At 42.6% G+C, this 7,259-nt stretch overlaps 1 long non-coding RNA gene across 1 annotated transcript in view; it reads right to left on the bottom strand.

Annotated features, from left to right (window-relative positions):
- The window catches only part of LOC130179030 (uncharacterized), a 72,573-nt gene that overhangs the window by 16,007 nt on the left and 49,307 nt on the right, over positions 1-7,259 (bottom strand). The gene's annotated exons all lie outside the window — the stretch shown is intronic.

Here is a 7,259-nt window from a genome sequence, read left to right on the forward strand (position 1 = left end):
ATGGTGTGGTAAGAAGTTGACTGAGAAAATTTCCTATTTTTGTCACGTTACATTTTAAATATGCATACACAAACACAAGCACAAAAACTCATGCATGAAAATATCCTCATAGCCTTCCTAGTCTGTCTGACACTTGTAGCATCTCTCTCACTGGAGAGTCGTAGTGGTGTGTGCTGTGTTGTTTTTGCCCATCTGGAGCCTCAGAACACAAGGTCTCCATTCTCCATTGAGGGAACGGCCTTGGCGCAGATTACTAAGTATATACTGAGAGAAGGGAGGGTTGGAAGCAGCCGTCCTCTGTTCCTCCGCCGTCCCCGTCCGCCATTCACACTTACTGTGATAGATGAGCTGGGGAACCACAGAGACATGCCCAGCATCAAACAACGGTAAGCTAGGTATCACTGACAAGGATAGTACTCTTGCCCGGCGCCACAGCGAGTTGGACCGTCACAAGAGTGACTCTGACCAAAAGGGAAATCAGCTTTAATCCCCTACAGGCTGTCAGCAGTGGAGCCGCGGGGTAGCAGCATGGCGCGGCTTTGATTAGACTAGCATCTAAAGAGCTTGTAGCAAAGACGCAGCTTCATCAAGATGCACCAGACATGTTTCTCATGAGATTAAAGCCAGACACAATTTGCTCTGATTCTATCGCTCAGGATGAATGTGGAGAGGTTGTTGATGCAGTTTTGATTGTGAGATGAGGTGCGGAGCATAATACTACCACCACCATACTGTCATTCAAATTACTGTATGATGCATCACGCTGCAGTGTTACAGTAAAAATCTGTTCAATCAGCAGACACACAGAGTGCAGAGTAGATTGGTAAAGCTCAACGTTGTGCTGAAGGCACCGATTTCATTACGAGTTTTAGCATCTTCCGCAGGCTGCCTTTGAGCACATTGATTTTACAATGTTATTGACCAATTGTAAGACACAGCTGCATTGTCTCCAGGCTGTAACATAAGTCTTTTATTGAGCTATTAAGACATCACAAGAGCAAGGTATTGGCTAGTTGAGTCATATGGTAAAATCACCCTTTAAAATTTCCTTTAACACCCCTTCCTTTTCCTTTTTTCTTCTGCTCTCATTTTAAAAGTTGTTTTACTTTTAGAGAAGTTTATGTGCTGGAGGTAGTTTGCAGCAGTAATATTTAATATGCCAAATTCTACCAACTTGAACTGTGTGTTTTAATTGACTGCAGGGAAAAGATTGCGTGTGCGAGGAAGATAGTGAATCTGGACCACGTCCCAGTAAAGGGTTAATTCCTGTGGTTAAATAGTGAGCATCTGGCGTGATTTTAAAATCTTTTTAACAAGCAAATATTCTGCATCTGGGTGTGAAAATGTGGCGCAGTGTTCATTGGAAGCAGTCCAGTGTACCTCGGGGGTAAGTCTGTTACGGGGAAAAGAGCTCTGGCTTGGAAGCAGGTTTTGGTTTGAGGACACACACCTTGTCCTTGAGCTCAGTTTGAAAAGAAGTCTTCTTATGTTTTGGTTCAGTTTGATTTAAAGGCATCATCTTTAACTGAATTACTGAGGTTAATGATCTAGCACTTTGAGAGAGCTGCTACATTAGCAGATTCCAGTAGAACTGCATTAAAAAAAAATACTAAGTAAACAAACATTTAATTGTCACTTTTATCATTATTAACCAACAACAAAAGTGCTCAAAGGAAACACAGCACAAACCTTCGGGGACTTCCCTAAAACCTAAAAAGACTGTATGTACAAAGAAGAGGGAAGTAACAACCAAGGACGGACTACAAAATAAACTTAACCCCCATTTAAAGAAGAAATACAGATTTTTGCAAATACATTTATCTGCTTTCTTACTGAGAGTAAAATGAGAAGATTAATACCACTTTCATCTGTGTACGCTATATAGATGGCTAGCTTGGTGCAAAGGCTAAGCTAACGTGTCATTTTTACACCGTGGTCTTTGCAGCCATTAAACAAACACAATACAATGTGTTAACTAGTTTTTCACACTTCTGGTATAGGCAGAGTTTAATACCACTGGACAGAGACAGCTTAGCTGTTTTCACATGTTTCCAGTCTTTGTGTTAAGCTAAGCTAACCGGCTGTAGCAACAGCAAACAGATATAAGAGTGGTATCAATGTTGTCTTACTCTACCTCTCCTCTATGCCTTTAAAACCCTGTCCCCGGTGTGAGACAGTGTCCGAGGGGCTACCATGAAGATGTCATGAACTATGAGGTCAGCTGTCTCACAGGCTGTAGGGAGATTGTGGAGAGCCACAAAGTGCAAAACCTTGGAGAAACAATCCACAATGCTAAGTATTACTGTTTTACTGTGAGCAGGAGGTCGACCCATCACAATGTGAGTCCAAGGCCAACGAGGGAAAGGGAGGGGATGAAGCAGCCTTGCAGGTGGGCACACACACAGTACAGGCAGAAACATGTGCACGAGTCTCAGCATCAATTGGGGACAACTAGAAATGTCGCTTCAGGAGAGGCAGGTTGCGAACCAAATCATCCCCCAGATCATGATACTGAGAGGCAACAGTGGACGAGACGGTTGGTTCAGAAATGGATGGGATTATGTTGTCTCAACCACGACTGACCAAGAACCAGAAAAGCCTGAGGAGACAGCATGAGGTGGAATTGGATCTGCTCACCATGGTTACTGGAGAGAGAAAGATTTCTTTACAGTGTGTGACAGTCTTCCATCCGATGCTTTGGCATCCAGGACGAAATCGAGCAGCTTGACAGAAACTCCAGCTCTGGAGTCCACTAAAGCAAGCAGCAACAAAGACTGCTGGTTCCACCTGTTTGGCTCATCACCACCACTGCTACTGGTGAGTCTGGCCTTTTGGCCGAAGGGAGCAAGTGTCAGGGAAATTACCTGGTCTCACCACAGTATATGCATGAGATTATTCAGCAGGAGAAAGACAGGCCCGACGCAGCCGCACGGGTTCTCCTCCGGGATAGAACGGAGAGGCAGAGCTGGGAGATGCTCGGTAAAAGAAATGGCAGGTTGGTTCTCCCCCAGCCCAAGCTAAAGCATCCCCTCCAAGCAACCACATAATATAGGTCACTTTTGACCTATCTGAATGTAGAAGATTCATATTAACAGCCTTGAACTCAACCAACCTAGTAATAGAGAGAGTAAAAGACTAGTTCAATTGCAATTCCTACATGGCGAGGCTGAGCTGTATAGTTATGACTGTTCTTTGTGTTGCTCCAGTCAAGGTTAAGCAGAGGTCGACTGACAGAATCTCCCCACGGTTAAACAATAACAGCATTAATGAGGTCGAGGTAGAAGTCAGGCAGCTGAGACGGACTGGAGGAAAATTTGACCGACACCTCACTGTGATATAAACTAAGAGGCCATGACTGCCTTTGACAAAGCACTACGTCTGGCAAGAAAGGATTACGTTTCCAAGATTACTCCAGAATATTACTCTCCACCACTATTGACCAGCTGCTCAACACTGCCCCCCCCACCCACCCCAACCCCCCGCAATCAAGATGTGCTGAACTTGCTTTGTTCTTCAATAACAAAATAACTTCAGTTAGAGCCTGTATTACTGCTGATGTAAACAAAGATAATCTCAGTAGACCCTGTGAAAAGGATGTTACCAGAGATCGACCCTGGTGTAATCAAAACCTGTGGTGCATTTGTTTCCGTCGGGAATAGAAGTTCTGTTGTGCTGTTCGTTTCATAGAAGAGTGCAAACTCAGACGAAAAAAGTTTTTCATCTTAAAGAAAAAGTTTCTCACTGGATTTTATGAATTCTATGTATTCTATTTCTTCCTATTTTTAATAATTTATTACCATCTTTTTATTTTATTTTCATTCAATTTATCTTACCAAATAATTATCAACAAATGGGTTTTATTTTCCATCTCATTTTATATTGATGTTTTTATGTTCATTTTATGTCTCACTTAATGCATGTCATTTCTTTGTTGTAAAGCCATACAAATGAAAGTTCATTATAATTATCTTTAGTGGAGGTTGACGGCTGTTGTTCACCAGGGAGCAATGACGAAGGAAAGCCCTGCACGTCCCCACATCTCCAGTGTAATGCTCTGGCTCGGGGATGTGAGGCTGTCCTGGCAGGGAGCCTGGGGGAGTAGGACAGGCTACAGGAGCGGGCTGGCTAGACTGGACTCCAGAGGCTGGCCGGGTGAGGTGAGTGGAGACAATGTCCACCTGGTTACCAATCCGTATCACATGGGTTAACGTTCAGAGAATGTGGTCGTGCTGTCCCACTACAGAACACTGACTGAAGCGAGGGCTTGGTGGAGCGAGTCTGTGTCCGCTGGGTCCATGTCGCTCTGTTACGGTCAACACACACATACACAGAGAGAGAGACGGACAGGGGACCACAGGAGGGAAATACTAGAAACACAAGGAAATAAACTGGAGCGACGGCCGTGACTGTGACACCAACGAGTAACTAACACGACTTGACTTTTAAATAATGGCCAGAATGGGAAGCTGCTGTTACATCTGAGAACTGAGACTATAACGAGGAAGACATTAGGTTCAGTTATAAAAGATTTGGGGGCTTGCTCTGTTTTTCTCACTAACAGCTGAGTAATAGCCTTAAGATGCTGACCAGGAGCAGGTGCTGACTCAGGCCCATTAACATGACCCTTGGATGATCCGATCACAAGTAGACAGCTCTGAGCGTGACACTTCACATCTGCGTCGCCACATCTGCCTCTAGTGATCACTTCTGATCGGACCTCACTCGCCTGCTCTATATTTCCGATATATATCCGATCGTATTTGTGTATGTGTGAGAGAGAGAGAGAGAGAGAGAGAGAGAGAGAGAGAGAGAGAGAGAGAGAGAGAGAGAGAGAGAGAGAGAGAGAGAGAGAGAGTGGCAAGGAGGGGCTGAGCGAATCAATGCTCTGCACGCTGCTAATCAACAAAATAAGATTTGAAAAAGTGAAGAAAAATCTATTGTGGCAGTCGTTGATATTGTGGTGAGCTGCCACAATTAAATTGATTAATGGGAAACACTGTAAAAATATTTTCAGCTCATTATGAAACCGTGGTGGGACACGCAGGTTAATATTATATATTATCATTATTATTATTATTATTATTATTATTATTATTATTACTACAAGCTGTACATATATACTATATATTATATGTACACCCTATAATAATCATAATAATAATAATGATCTCTATATAACATTATACTAACTATATGTTGTTTCAGCATTTGAGTATAACAAAGGCTGTAATAAGTAATAACTACATAGAGACAGCGGGCTTTTGAAAAAATACAATAAAGTGCTTAATTTTGCGATATGAAATTTAAAAGTTTAGCTTGACTTTCCATTTTTCTTCTTTATGGTCAACTCCAACAGTTAACCATCAGTCTCAACCACTATGTAATAAATAATCTTAACATTTTTTAACAACTGACCATCTTTCCTTTTCTCTTTCTTTCCTTTTTCTATCCCACTTCCTCCACTTTCACCGCGTGTGTGTGTTTCTCACTCACTGATTGGCGTCACAGTCATTGGCTGAGTAATGTCACATGACCCTGTGTCGTAAAGGCTAGAAATGCTGCACCGGTTAATCGGCACGCTCCGCTCCAAATTTCATAATTCTCAATAATTCATAGGTTATAGGTCCGGGTTAGGATAGGATGGCGTCGGCGGCGTCTGGGTCTGGTCCATCCATCAGTGGCTTCTACGCTAAAGTCTTTACAGGATTCTTCACTGCACTGATTTAAACAGGCCTGGACCCCGCAACGCACCCTGTCGGTTAGTTCTGCAAATGTATTTCATCACACCACAGTGTTGATTTGGATTTGCATAGCCTGAGGTCCGTTTCTCTATTAGATACTTGAGGATATTTAGACACTTTTTAGGAACATACTGTATTTATGCAGATACATTGATGCTACTGACTTCAAACTCCTCTTGACCTGCAGAGATTTATTTATAAGACAGAATTCCTCTTGGCGCTGATAAGTTTGAATATGTGTTGCAAGAATATGTTAACCCTTACATCTGCATATTTTCTTACAGGATTCTTTCTTTATCGTGATTTTTTTCCATTTTTATTCAAATGGAGAAAATGCATATGTCTTCCTCTGCTAATGGATTCTGGGTCAAATCTTCTACAGGTCAAACCAGACATACTGAGCGGTTAAGAAGCAGGATGCAGCCACAGAGAAAAAGTACACACGCTTCTTGATGTTTAATCTGAGGTCAGAGGAGTATAAACGCGTGTCAAGCGGCGTGCACACACACACGTACGTACCTACACACACACACACACACACACACACACACACTGGGCACAGGCTGGGCGATACGCAGGAGCTTTGGCTTGGCAGGCTTGTGGGCCTCGAAGGAAACATGAGTTAGACTAATGTGTGTGTCTGTTTAACAAGCATGCTGGTGATGGGAGGCAGGGGCTCAGTGAAGGGGAAGAGTTTATGGAGAGGACGACCCCATGGGAGGCATCAGGAATAATAGCTGACGATATGTCAGAACAGTCCAGACAGCTTGCTTTAAAAGCCAAGAGGGAGCCTTTCCTTGGAAACTGACTGTAGAGCATCACTGCTTTTTAGACCTTTTCATGATAAACAGAGCACACAAAAGGAAATCAGGTTATTGATCGCTGTATTTCAATTTAGAGTCTTGTGTTTCATATTTGTTTTTTTAAATCATAAACATATATCACTTTGCATTTGCACAATGGCTGCTTTGTGAATTGAAAGGGTATTTGCTTTGTTTCACGTCATCAGGTGCTTTCATGAGAAACCCCTTTTGTCTGAGAGGAGATGTGTGTGGGCGGTGGGGGCATTCTCGTAGCTTTTCTCCCTTTCACTCTGAATGCTGTCTACTGAGAGCTATTAAAACCCCATTCAATTAGCATAAGGACATGTTAATTTAGAAAATTAAAAGAGGGGCTATGTTCTGCCAGCAGTAATAAGGGGTCTAATGTAGACTGGAATAATGATAAGACATCAAATAATGTGACACCGATCCAGTAATGTAATACGACACTTGGACACCAAATGAGATCTGACACGCCACTGTTTGAATATGTTGTCACGGCATGTGAAGATATTCAACTCTCTCTCTAAACTGAATCTCATGATCGCCCAGCTTTGTTTTAGAGTTTGACTGACGGCTTTTTAATGCCATACCGACATTTTTGGACTGAAGTCGCAGTGTCAGTAATTCATCTGTAAAATGTGCCTATTTTCATGTCAAAAGTGGCAAATATTAAGTGTTTCCCTCCAGGATTTTA

This window comes from Seriola aureovittata, chromosome 12 (assembly GCF_021018895.1).
Source record: "Seriola aureovittata isolate HTS-2021-v1 ecotype China chromosome 12, ASM2101889v1, whole genome shotgun sequence".
NCBI classification, from domain to species: domain Eukaryota; kingdom Metazoa; phylum Chordata; class Actinopteri; order Carangiformes; family Carangidae; genus Seriola; species Seriola aureovittata.